Genomic DNA, 14,905 nt, shown 5'->3' with positions numbered 1-14,905 from the left:
ATAATTCACTGCCTTCTATACTCAGTTTTGTTTATTCAAACAAATACATATGTTTAACAAAAACAAACTTAAAACAAATTCTATTATCCATTTACATACTTGCAATATTTTTCGACAATACTCTTTATGCTACATAAAGCATTAACTAGGAGTGACTCAAAACAAAAAAGGGAAGGCAATTGAAAATATAACAAGAAAAGTAAGCAAAATAAATTAATCACATATAAATTTACATAAATACGTATATGCAAACATACAAATGTATATACAAGTTAACGGCAGCAGCCACACAGAGACCTAATGATAAACGTAAACAAATTGTATCTTCTTACAGTATTGCTGCTTGGTTAGCAGAATACTTTAATTAATAAGAAATCAATACATCACTTGTTTTGATAAGTAAGCATAATTCAATATTCCATTTGTTTTGCTAATGAGAATAATTGGAAATCCAATGCTCTGGCATTTCATCACTTAATGTAATCCCAAAGCATCTCTAGTAATAAGCATAGAATTATAAGAATATAAATATAAGTGCTTTTACTAATAAAGATCAGTGTATAATCGGCAGGCGTATTGAAAGATCATCTTGATGATCAAAGCGCACCATATATTATCGCACTCAAACCAACCCTTGTGTTTTATCCCAAAAATAGGGAGAAAAGTAAAAAAAAAACAAAAGATTTAAAAACAAAAAACTACAACAGCAAATATAAAGTGATTTCAAAGTTTGAATTGAAGAAAAAACCTGAAAGTGAACATTTATGAACATTTGTGAAAATTTCAAAGACATAAAAGAAAGTGTGTGGATCCATAAGACATCCACATAAAAAACGCTGAAAGCCCATGATAAAAACAAAAGAATCAAAAAATTTCTGTAAATCAGAAATCTGAAAAAAAAAATCTTATTTCATCTAAACCTCACGCACGACCGCCAACGACGACCATCGCATAACCAACCGCCAAAGTTCTACTCAGAAAGCAACAGCAGCAGCAAAGGCAACAATAGCCGCAACAGCAGCAACAGCAACGGTAACAACAGCAGCAATAGCAGCAACAACATAAAATTAGTTGTAAGTAAGACCTACATATATTTATCAATTAAATGGGAAATAAACCCAATTATATTAAATATAAAAATTGTTTACTGTGAGTATTATAAAATTAATAATCCTGCCTTTCACAACCGTCCGTGTTTGAAAATAAAATAAAAATTGTATATCAAATATATACAAATTATATTAAATTAAGTCTTAAAAAACAACAAAATGACAGAGGCTTTACCAACTGACTTGGACTATAACGAAATAGACAGAATAGTTAGAAATCTTGAAGGATTTGTAGAAGTCAATAGGATTAACAAAAAAGAAAGGGATCTAAATAAAGATAAACTTAAAATTAAATGTATGGTGAAAATTTTTCGATATATAGGAAAAGATAAAAAGACCACACTTGAGGATTATTATAATCAGGAGACAATTATGTCTGAGACTATAGAGATGATACAAGTATCAAAAAAGGAAGATTTGTTTTAAATGGGAAGTAATATAAGTACTCCAAAATAAGAAAGGTTGCATTATTACGATTACTGTAAAGGCAACCATAAATTTGAAAATTGTCCATATTTAAAGGAAAAGAAAAGAAAAAATTAATTAATCAAAAATGGCTTTAAGTAGCGAAAATGAGACCTTAGTCGCAAGACTAATTGCCGCAACGAACGCATCAATTAGAGTAGAAATATCTGAAATGCGCAGGCAAATAGAAGACTTAACGAAGCCTACAACAATAACCGATTACAAACCTGAAGTAATAAATTCAGAGATTCGCTGTGACGAATCCCTAGAAGTAGTAGAGTCTTTACCAGAATTTGGGGGAAAACAGAATAAATATGTTAGCTGGAGGAAATCGGCTAACAATGCAATGAGTTTATACGTAAGAGGCAGCCGTAGGTAGGCTGCATTGACTATATTAAGAAATAAATTGACTATATTAAGAAATAAAATTACTCACGATGCTAATGACATTTTGTCCAACCACGGAACAGTTTTAAATTTTGATGCTATTTTAGCACGATTAGATTTCGCTTACGCCGATAAGCGACCAGCTCATATAATTGAGAAAGAAATGAGTATCCTGCGTCAAGGCAATTACTCCATAATTGAATATTATAATAAGGTTAATGAGAAATTAACTTTCCTAATAAACAAAACCATAATGACTTACGGATCAGATAGTGTCGTAAATTTAATGCCAAAAATAGGCGGGATGCCTTACGCACATTCATAACGGGACTAAACGGAAACTTAGCAAACATACTATTTTCACTATCGCCAAGCGATTTACCAAATGCTTTAGCAAAAGAACAAAAATTAGAATCTAACAATATGCGAGCGTCCTTCGCATTACAATTTGGAAAAAATCAAAACTATTCAAATCCTAACAACAATAACAGGCAACATACTTTTAATAACAACAGATTCAATAACGGCAATTTCAATAATAATTTACGGTTCCCACAAGTCCAGCCACAAAGGAATTACAACCAAAGAATGGGGTATCAGAATAACCAACCACGACCTACACCAATGGATGTCGACTCAAGCATCCATACACGCAACCGTATGTTGCAAAAGCCAACAACCTTTAACCAAAACAATTTAGAAAAAAGGCCACATGGAAGTACACAACAGAATGTGAAGCCACTGACTAAGACACAGCGCATTAATAATATTAAGGAGGATAATTTTTTAGGCCAAAATTAACTCTGCCATATATTTTTTCTAAATGACAGGGTTACTGGTCAAAACTTTAAAATATTAATAGATACGGGAGCAACTATTTGCTATATTAAATCAAGAATACGGAAATATTCTACGAAATCGAAAATTTGGAAGCAGACCTATTAATAGGATACACATTTTTGAACGACATTAATGCGGTGATTAACTTTGAAAAAAAGAAATTAATAATAAATTAGGATGCGAATATGAGCATCAGAAAAGTAAGGATAATTTAAAGATCGTTAAGGAGGACGAAATTACTTTGGAAGCAAAGACTTCTAAAGCGCCAGCCGATGGAAATACCGGCAAATATAAAAAAATGAATACTGTGGAGCAGGAAAGCTGTACAACGCCAGCTGAAGATTTATACCAGCAGAGTAGAAGTAATAATTATGCAAAAAATATTGTGGAACGAAAAAGTTCTACAACGCCAGCCGATGATAATACCGGCAAATTAAATAAAAAATATATTGTGGAACAAAGAAGTTCTACAACGCCAGCCGATGAAAATACCGGCAATATAGAAGAGGAAAACTATGTAAACAAAATTACTTTAGAGTAAAGTTCTCTACAGCGCCAGGCGAAGGAAATACCGACATAAACGAAGATGAAATTGAAAATTTGAGAGGAAATTAGAAATGAAATATATCAAATACATTCTTCAATAAAAATGAATTTACCGTTTCGAACGGATATAAAAGCGGAAATAACAACAATTGTTGAAACTCCTATATGGAGTAAACAATACCCATATCCTCTTTCTGCTAATTCCTTCATAAACGAAGAGGTAAAAAAAATGATGGAAGATAAAATAATAAGACGAAGTAAAAGCGCATATATTTCGCCAATTTGGGTTGTACCAAAAAAAGGTGTAAATGAAGACGGTACGCCGAAATTGCGAATGGTAATCGATTACAAAAAACTAAATGAAGTAACAAAATCAGATAAATATCCAATTCCGGATAGCAATATAATACTTTCAAATTTAAGAAGTTCAAAATATTTTTCCACAATAGATCTGGAATCAGGTTTTCACCAGATCCTTATTAAAGAACACGATATTGAAAAAACTGCATTTTCAGTAAATAACGGAAAATACGAATTTTTAAGAATGCCATTTGGTTTAAAAAACGCGCCTAGTATATTTCCAAGGGGCAATGGACAATGTTTTAAGGGACTTTATTGGAAAATTTTGTCACGTTTATATTGACGATATAATCGTATTTTCAAAAAGCTTCGAGGAACATAAAAAACAATTAAGTATAATAATAGAAGTACTAAAAAACGCAAATATGAAAATTTCATTACAAAAATCTAAATTCTACCAAGAAGAAGTAGAATTTTTGGGATATATTGTTGCAAATAATGTTATAAAGACAGATCCAAAAAAAGTTGAAACAATTTTAAATTTTCCGGTTCCGACAACTCTACGACAGTTACGAAGCTTCCTAGGAATGACTGGATTTTACAGGAAGTTTATTAAAAATTATGGTAAAATAGCAAAACCATTAACAATACATTTATCAGGTGAAAACGGAAGAGTTTCACGACATATGTCTAAAAAAATTAAATTTAGATTGGAACAAGAAGGACTTTTGGCAATTGAGAAATTGAAGTCTATATTAGTAGATCAAGTCGAATTAATTCAACCAAGTTTTAACGAAACATTTATATTAACAACAGACGCATCAAATGAAGCTATTGGTGGAGTCTTAAGCCAAGGGGCAAACCTATTACATTTATATCTAAAACATTAAATTCAACAGAAAAAAATTACGCGACTAATGAATAAGGACTATACGCTATCGTATGGGCATTAAAAATTCTAAGAAAATATTTATACGGAGTTTCAGATTTGGAAATTCATACCGATCACTAACCACTAACATTTGCAGTCTCACCTAGAAATCCAAATACCAAAATGAAAAGATGGCATGCTTTAATTGGAGAATATGGAGCAAAAATTGTATATAAACCAGATAAAACAAATGTGGTAGCAGATGCTCTGTCACGACAATTTCTTAATAATTTATCCGACGAATCGTCAACCACAGTAACTCAAAATTCAGCTGAAAGTAGTGATCATACTCAGATACCCGAGACAAAAAAACCATTAAACCAATTTAAACAACAAATTTTACTAAGTAAAAATAGATTTACAATACACGAGCAAATTCAAGAATTTGGAAAAATTAGACATTTAATTGAATATGATACTGTTGATAATTTAATCACAATATTAAAGGAATACATCAAACCAAATATAGTTACGGCAATACATTGCTCAATAGGGGATCTGTATGAAATATATAGCGAAACTAAGAGAAACATTTACTAATAAATTCATATATACGAAAAATTTTCCAATTGACATAACAAACAGAGAAGACCAAGGAATTACGAGTATAATTGCACAAACGCATACACGAGCACATAGAAGTTACCAAGAAAATTTGGATCAAATTTGCAAAAAATATTATTGGCCTGAAATGAGAAAACAATTCAAAGAATATGTAAGGAATTGCGACATATGTAATAAAAACAAATATGATAGACATCCTATAAAAATACCAATTGGAGAGGTCCCAATACCTGCAGAGGAAGGAGTACAGATACACATGGATATATTCTATGCGCAATCTTTAAAATTCATTACGTGTATAGATAGCTATTCCAAATTTTTGGTTATTAAGCAAATCGAAGATAAGATTAATTTAGAAGATAAAGTGTTAGAAATATTATAAAGCTTCCCTAATATTAAGAAATTAACAATTGATAATGAACCAGGATTCACTACGGTACAATTTAAGTCCTTGATGCAGAGACTTCAAATAGAAATATTTTTTTGTAACCCAAATCTTAGTACCACGAACAGGCCCGTAGCCAGCTTTTCATTTCGGGGGGGGGCTGAAGTAAAAACATATATGTATAAACTTTAAATTTTCTGTTTATTAAAAAAAAAGTATTTAAATTCATATACATATTACTTAAATGATTTGGTAGTTGTAACTTAAATAAGTAATATTTTTCTTTTCTTCTTGTTTGCCATATCATTAATTACTTCATCTGGATCTATTTTAATATCCCAGTGCACTGCAATAACAGCAAGTGCACTCAGCCGCTCATTGCCCATGACACTGCGTTGTAAAGTTTTAATTCTTTTTAAGGTTGAAAAAGTTCTTTCAACGGAAGCGGTCGTCATTGGAAGAGTTGCTAAAATTGTAAGCAGGTAGTGAATATTTTTAAAATACGTTGCATCGCAATGTTGCAGTAATTTCAACACTTCTATGGTTGGATCTATTGTTGATAAGCTGGCACACCACAATCGATACTCTGATTTTAATGCTGTCATTGATATTTGCTCCTCGAAGTAAATAGTTAAATTTTTTAATTCTTCGGCATTATCAATTGCAGCAAAACCTGGGAGTAGAATTTGAAATGACGAGAGTATATCCTCATTCACTAATAAACGTTCTGTCATGTTTTGAATCAGAGCATCAACGCATGGAATAAATATTGTAACTCTGAAGTGGCTTTCAGGGGTTGTGCAAGGTGGATTAGCACGAGTAGTTTGACGCGAAGTGTCAAAAAGATAGACATTTGTGATGCTGTTTGGAAAATATCGTTGAAAAAACCGTCCGCTGTTTCTGTTGTTGTTTGTTGTTTTAACGGTTAGCTAATCCCCGTTAGGATGGTAAGGGTTGTTTGTGTTGTCGTCGAGATCATCTAACGGTAGGCCCAAGAAACGTGCTGTTACGACGGGGTCGGACCAAAGGGAAGAGGGTGTTAGATGGGTGGGGTTTGTGGGGCATGCAAAGAGGTGGCCTGTGTCATGCGGAGACTCGTTGCATGCAGGACATACATTAGGTATGTCGGGGTCGATTCTGGATAAGTAGGAGTTTAACCTGCTACAGTATCCAGAACGAAGTTGCGCTAGGGTCACTCGCGTTTCTCGCGGCAACTGGAGCTCTTCGTCTACAATAGGTGGTGGTTTGACTCCAAGAGCGCCATTCACGGGAAGGGAGTCGGTGAAGGTGTTGATGGCTCCACTGTGAATGGCGGTCAGTGCCTGTCGAAATGATGGAGATTATTGTTCTGCCTTAAAGGAAGAAATGAATGAATTGCATCTAATGGTAAGACAGCATACGCATCTGATGAGCAATAAGATGAAGGACCGGTTCGATCAAGTGGCAAATTCAAAAGGTTTTGAAGAAGGTGATCTGGTCCTGTTGTACAATCCACTTCGAAAGAAAGGCTTGTCCCCGAAACTGCAGACAGCCTGGGAAGGACCCTATATGGTGATGAAACGACTTAATGACGTGGTATACCGCATACAAAGAAATGGAAAAGCACGATGTAAAATGAAAGTAGTACATTTGGAGAGGCTCGCCCCATTTGGTTCAAGAGGATTTGTGCCTAATCGGGACGATTAGGCTTTAGTGGAGGGCATTGTTACAAAAGTAGTATTAAGATGTATTTGTATTGCTATATGCATCCCTTATTATGAACAATAGCTGTAGGTATATGGAATAGCATTTGTCTTGTTGTAGACATCTGGCGCCGCGAAACAATAGACATCTGGCGCCGCACTGTCTGCTTGTCTACTTAAACAATTGCTGAGTCTGGCGCCGTATAGCATTATGTTCTGGTAATTTCCAGACGCAATATTCTAGAAGGACACGTCGGCATCAGCGAGAAGTGCGTGGCTATATAAGCCGTGGCAACGCCAACGTAATCAATCAGTGCTAAGAGTAAACTGCTATAGTGTAGACGAGTTGTAAAATAAAGAGATTTTGTTGAAGTGAATTAAACGGATTTTTGTCTTATTTGTCAATCCAGAGATACGAACCTAATAAAGTAAACTAGCAAGCAGTAAATTCGTAACAATATGTATGTAAACTAATTAGGATTTCGGGAATAGAGCATATGCTAGCGGTGTGCATATGTACAGTAGGCAGCAGTCAGCGTCAGTAGCATACTTAGGTATGTACATATGCCTATAAGTCAATAGCTGAATACAAATAACAAAAGAAAGAAGAAATAACGCTACAATCAGGCGATATTTGCTCCATAGGCGTAGCGTATGCAAACTTTGATGGGGGATCATACCCTATACAAAATCTCAATCACGAACAAAGAGTATACTCATATACCTGTATATAGTATATGCAATATATATGTATATATTACTTGAAGTGAAAAAATTAAAAGTAACAATAGTGCAGTGTTTTTATGTAAATATATGTATGCATATAAAGTTTCACGGTGGTTAAAAGAGAAATGACGTGACAAAAATAAAAACAAATTGCATGGAAAAACAAAATATAAAAAACAATTTCAACAAACAAGAAAAAACATAACAAAAAAACTCGCGAAACCTAAGCAAAACATAAATCGGGCGCGAAAAACTAAAGCACCTTAAAACAAAACAAATATTCGGGCGCAAATAATACACAAAAATACCAAACAACAAAAACCGCAAGGAATGGCCGCATGGAGCAGTAAGCTACAAAACTAGAAGAAGAGGAATTAATATCCGCAGGCACACACGCGCAAATGTTATTATACCCCCGAAAAACCCTTGATGAAAGATAAAGTGAGTCGTATCGTTTGCTTTTCTTTTTACTTTATCATGCATTTATGTACATACATATGTATGTTAAAGATTGCAGTTTATTAGCACATAAACTGTAATTATAAAAAAACAAAAGAAAAAAACAAACCCGTTTAATATACCAAAATGTTTGAAGTTACGTCTTTATTATATAATAATTCACTGCCTTCTATACTCAGTTTTGTTTATTCAAACAAATACATATGTTTAACAAAAACAAACTTAAAACAAATTCTATTATCCATTTACATACTTGCAATATTTTTCGACAATACTCTTTATGCTACATAAAGCATTAACTAGGAGTGACTCAAAACAAAAAAGGGAAGGCAATTGAAAATATAACAAGAAAAGTAAGCAAAATAAATTAATCACATATAAATTTACATAAATACGTATATGCAAACATACAAATGTATATACAAGTTAACGGCAGCAGCCACACAGAGACCTAATGATAAACGTAAACAAATTGTATCTTCTTACAGTATTGCTGCTTGGTTAGCAGAATACTTTAATTAATAAGAAATCAATACATCACTTGTTTTGATAAGTAAGCATAATTCAATATTCCATTTGTTTTGCTAATGAGAATAATTGGAAATCCAATGCTCTGGCATTTCATCACTTAATGTAATCCCAAAGCATCTCTAGTAATAAGCATAGAATTATAAGAATATAAATATAAGTGCTTTTACTAATAAAGATCAGTGTATAATCGGCAGGCGTATTGAAAGATCATCTTGATGATCAAAGCGCACCATATATTATCGCACTCAAACCAACCCTTGTGTTTTATCCCAAAAATAGGGAGAAAAGTAAAAAAAAAACAAAAGATTTAAAACAAAAAACTACAACAGCAAATATAAAGTGATTTCAAAGTTTGAATTGAAGAAAAAACCTGAAAGTGAACATTTATGAACATTTGTGAAAATTTCAAAGACATAAAAGAAAGTGTGTGGATCCATAAGACATCCACATAAAAAACGCTGAAAGCCCATGATAAAAACAAAAGAATCAAAAAATTTCTGTAAATCAGAAATCTGAAAAAAAAAATCTTATTTCATCTAAACCTCACGCACGACCGCCAACGACGACCATCGCATAACCAACCGCCAAAGTTCTACTCAGAAAGCAACAGCAGCAGCAAAGGCAACAATAGCCGCAACAGCAGCAACAGCAACGGTAACAACAGCAGCAATAGCAGCAACAACATAAAATTAGTTGTAAGTAAGACCTACATATATTTATCAATTAAATGGGAAATAAACCCAATTATATTAAATATAAAAATTGTTTACTGTGAGTATTATAAAATTAATAATCCTGCCTTTCACAACCGTCCGTGTTTGAAAATAAAATAAAAATTGTATATCAAATATATACAAATTATATTAAATTAAGTCTTAAAAAACAACAAAATGACAGAGGCTTTACCAACTGACTTGGACTATAACGAAATAGACAGAATAGTTAGAAATCTTGAAGGATTTGTAGAAGTCAATAGGATTAACAAAAAAGAAAGGGATCTAAATAAAGATAAACTTAAAATTAAATGTATGGTGAAAATTTTTCGATATATAGGAAAAGATAAAAAGACCACACTTGAGGATTATTATAATCAGGAGACAATTATGTCTGAGACTATAGAGATGATACAAGTATCAAAAAAGGAAGATTTGTTTTAAATGGGAAGTAATATAAGTACTCCAAAATAAGAAAGGTTGCATTATTACGATTACTGTAAAGGCAACCATAAATTTGAAAATTGTCCATATTTAAAGGAAAAGAAAAGAAAAAATTAATTAATCAAAAATGGCTTTAAGTAGCGAAAATGAGACCTTAGTCGCAAGACTAATTGCCGCAACGAACGCATCAATTAGAGTAGAAATATCTGAAATGCGCAGGCAAATAGAAGACTTAACGAAGCCTACAACAATAACCGATTACAAACCTGAAGTAATAAATTCAGAGATTCGCTGTGACGAATCCCTAGAAGTAGTAGAGTCTTTACCAGAATTTGGGGGAAAACAGAATAAATATGTTAGCTGGAGGAAATCGGCTAACAATGCAATGAGTTTATACGTAAGAGGCAGCCGTAGGTAGGCTGCATTGACTATATTAAGAAATAAATTGACTATATTAAGAAATAAAATTACTCACGATGCTAATGACATTTTGTCCAACCACGGAACAGTTTTAAATTTTGATGCTATTTTAGCACGATTAGATTTCGCTTACGCCGATAAGCGACCAGCTCATATAATTGAGAAAGAAATGAGTATCCTGCGTCAAGGCAATTACTCCATAATTGAATATTATAATAAGGTTAATGAGAAATTAACTTTCCTAATAAACAAAACCATAATGACTTACGGATCAGATAGTGCCGTAAATTTAATGCCAAAAATAGGCGGGATGCCTTACGCACATTCATAACGGGACTAAACGGAAACTTAGCAAACATACTATTTTCACTATCGCCAAGCGATTTACCAAATGCTTTAGCAAAAGAACAAAAATTAGAATCTAACAATATGCGAGCGTCCTTCGCATTACAATTTGGAAAAAATCAAAACTATTCAAATCCTAACAACAATAACAGGCAACATACTTTTAATAACAACAGATTCAATAACGGCAATTTCAATAATAATTTACGGTTCCCACAAGTCCAGCCACAAAGGAATTACAACCAAAGAATGGGGTATCAGAATAACCAACCACGACCTACACCAATGGATGTCGACTCAAGCATCCATACACGCAACCGTATGTTGCAAAAGCCAACAACCTTTAACCAAAACAATTTAGAAAAAAGGCCACATGGAAGTACACAACAGAATGTGAAGCCACTGACTAAGACACAGCGCATTAATAATATTAAGGAGGATAATTTTTTAGGCCAAAATTAACTCTGCCATATATTTTTTCTAAATGACAGGGTTACTGGTCAAAACTTTAAAATATTAATAGATACGGGAGCAACTATTTGCTATATTAAATCAAGAATACGGAAATATTCTACGAAATCGAAAATTTGGAAGCAGACCTATTAATAGGATACACATTTTTGAACGACATTAATGCGGTGATTAACTTTGAAAAAAAGAAATTAATAATAAATTAGGATGCGAATATGAGCATCAGAAAAGTAAGGATAATTTAAAGATCGTTAAGGAGGACGAAATTACTTTGGAAGCAAAGACTTCTAAAGCGCCAGCCGATGGAAATACCGGCAAATATAAAAAAATGAATACTGTGGAGCAGGAAAGCTGTACAACGCCAGCTGAAGATTTATACCAGCAGAGTAGAAGTAATAATTATGCAAAAAATATTGTGGAACGAAAAAGTTCTACAACGCCAGCCGATGATAATACCGGCAAATTAAATAAAAAATATATTGTGGAACAAAGAAGTTCTACAACGCCAGCCGATGAAAATACCGGCAATATAGAAGAGGAAAACTATGTAAACAAAATTACTTTAGAGTAAAGTTCTCTAAAGCGCCAGTCGAAGGAAATACCGACATAAACGAAGATGAAATTGAAAATTTGAGAGGAAATTAGAAATGAAATATATCAAATACATTCTACAATAAATATGAATTTACCGTTTCGAACGGATATAAAAGCGGAAATAACAACAATTGTTGAAACTCCTATATGGAGTAAACAATACCCATATCCTCTTTCTGCTAATTCCTTCATAAACGAAGAGGTAAAAAAAATGATGGAAGATAAAATAATAAGACGAAGTAAAAGCGCATATATTTCGCCAATTTGGGTTGTACCAAAAAAAGGTGTAAATGAAGACGGTACGCCGAAATTGCGAATGGTAATCGATTACAAAAAACTAAATGAAGTAACAAAATCAGATAAATATCCAATTCCGGATAGCAATATAATACTTTCAAATTTAAGAAGTTCAAAATATTTTTCCACAATAGATCTGGAATCAGGTTTTCACCAGATCCTTATTAAAGAACACGATATTGAAAAAACTGCATTTTCAGTAAATAACGGAAAATACGAATTTTTAAGAATGCCATTTGGTTTAAAAAACGCGCCTAGTATATTTCCAAGGGGCAATGGACAATGTTTTAAGGGACTTTATTGGAAAATTTTGTCACGTTTATATTGACGATATAATCGTATTTTCAAAAAGCTTCGAGGAACATAAAAAACAATTAAGTATAATAATAGAAGTACTAAAAAACGCAAATATGAAAATTTCATTACAAAAATCTAAATTCTACCAAGAAGAAGTAGAATTTTTGGGATATATTGTTGCAAATAATGTTATAAAGACAGATCCAAAAAAAGTTGAAACAATTTTAAATTTTCCGGTTCCGACAACTCTACGACAGTTACGAAGCTTCCTAGGAATGACTGGATTTTACAGGAAGTTTATTAAAAATTATGGTAAAATAGCAAAACCATTAACAATACATTTATCAGGTGAAAACGGAAGAGTTTCACGACATATGTCTAAAAAAATTAAATTTAGATTGGAACAAGAAGGACTTTTGGCAATTGAGAAATTGAAGTCTATATTAGTAGATCAAGTCGAATTAATTCAACCAAGTTTTAACGAAACATTTATATTAACAACAGACGCATCAAATGAAGCTATTGGTGGAGTCTTAAGCCAAGGGGCAAACCTATTACATTTATATCTAAAACATTAAATTCAACAGAAAAAAATTACGCGACTAATGAATAAGGACTATACGCTATCGTATGGGCATTAAAAATTCTAAGAAAATATTTATACGGAGTTTCAGATTTGGAAATTCATACCGATCACTAACCACTAACATTTGCAGTCTCACCTAGAAATCCAAATACCAAAATGAAAAGATGGCATGCTTTAATTGGAGAATATGGAGCAAAAATTGTATATAAACCAGATAAAACAAATGTGGTAGCAGATGCTCTGTCACGACAATTTCTTAATAATTTATCCGACGAATCGTCAACCACAGTAACTCAAAATTCAGCTGAAAGTAGTGATCATACTCAGATACCCGAGACAAAAAAACCATTAAACCAATTTAAACAACAAATTTTACTAAGTAAAAATAGATTTACAATACACGAGCAAATTCAAGAATTTGGAAAAATTAGACATTTAATTGAATATGATACTGTTGATAATTTAATCACAATATTAAAGGAATACATCAAACCAAATATAGTTACGGCAATACATTGCTCAATAGGGGATCTGTATGAAATATATAGCGAAACTAAGAGAAACATTTACTAATAAATTCATATATACGAAAAATTTTCCAATTGACATAACAAACAGAGAAGACCAAGGAATTACGAGTATAATTGCACAAACGCATACACGAGCACATAGAAGTTACCAAGAAAATTTGGATCAAATTTGCAAAAAATATTATTGGCCTGAAATGAGAAAACAATTCAAAGAATATGTAAGGAATTGCGACATATGTAATAAAAACAAATATGATAGACATCCTATAAAAATACCAATTGGAGAGGTCCCAATACCTGCAGAGGAAGGAGTACAGATACACATGGATATATTCTATGCGCAATCTTTAAAATTCATTACGTGTATAGATAGCTATTCCAAATTTTTGGTTATTAAGCAAATCGAAGATAAGATTAATTTAGAAGATAAAGTGTTAGAAATATTATAAAGCTTCCCTAATATTAAGAAATTAACAATTGATAATGAACCAGGATTCACTACGGTACAATTTAAGTCCTTGATGCAGAGACTTCAAATAGAAATATTTTTTTGTAACCCAAATCTTAGTACCACGAACAGGCCCGTAGCCAGCTTTTCATTTCGGGGGGGCTGAAGTAAAAACATATATGTATAAACTTTAAATTTTCTGTTTATTAAAAAAAAAGTATTTAAATTCATATACATATTACTTAAATGATTTGGTAGTTGTAACTTAAATAAGTAATATTTTTCTTTTCTTCTTGTTTGCCATATCATTAATTACTTCATCTGGATCTATTTTAATATCCCAGTGCACTGCAATAACAGCAAGTGCACTCAGCCGCTCATTGCCCATGACACTGCGTTGTAAAGTTTTAATTCTTTTTAAGGTTGAAAAAGTTCTTTCAACGGAAGCGGTCGTCATTGGAAGAGTTGCTAAAATTGTAAGCAGGTAGTGAATATTTTTAAAATACGTTGCATCGCAATGTTGCAGTAATTTCAACACTTCTATGGTTGGATCTATTGTTGATAAGCTGGCACACCACAATCGATACTCTGATTTTAATGCTGTCATTGATATTTGCTCCTCGAAGTAAATAGTTAAATTTTTTAATTCTTCGGCATTATCAATTGCAGCAAAACCTGGGAGTAGAATTTGAAATGACGAGAGTATATCCTCATTCACTAATAAACGTTCTGTCATGTTTTGAATCAGAGCATCAACGCATGGAATAAATATTGTAACTCTGAAGTGGCTTTCAGGGGTTGTGCAAGGTGGATTAGCACGAGTAGTTTGACGCGA

The sequence above is a fragment of the Bactrocera dorsalis genome, chromosome 3 (genome assembly GCF_023373825.1).
Source record: "Bactrocera dorsalis isolate Fly_Bdor chromosome 3, ASM2337382v1, whole genome shotgun sequence".
NCBI lineage: Eukaryota > Metazoa > Arthropoda > Insecta > Diptera > Tephritidae > Bactrocera > Bactrocera dorsalis.
The sequence above is the reverse complement of the archived record's forward strand: the minus strand, read 5'-3'. Positions refer to the sequence as shown.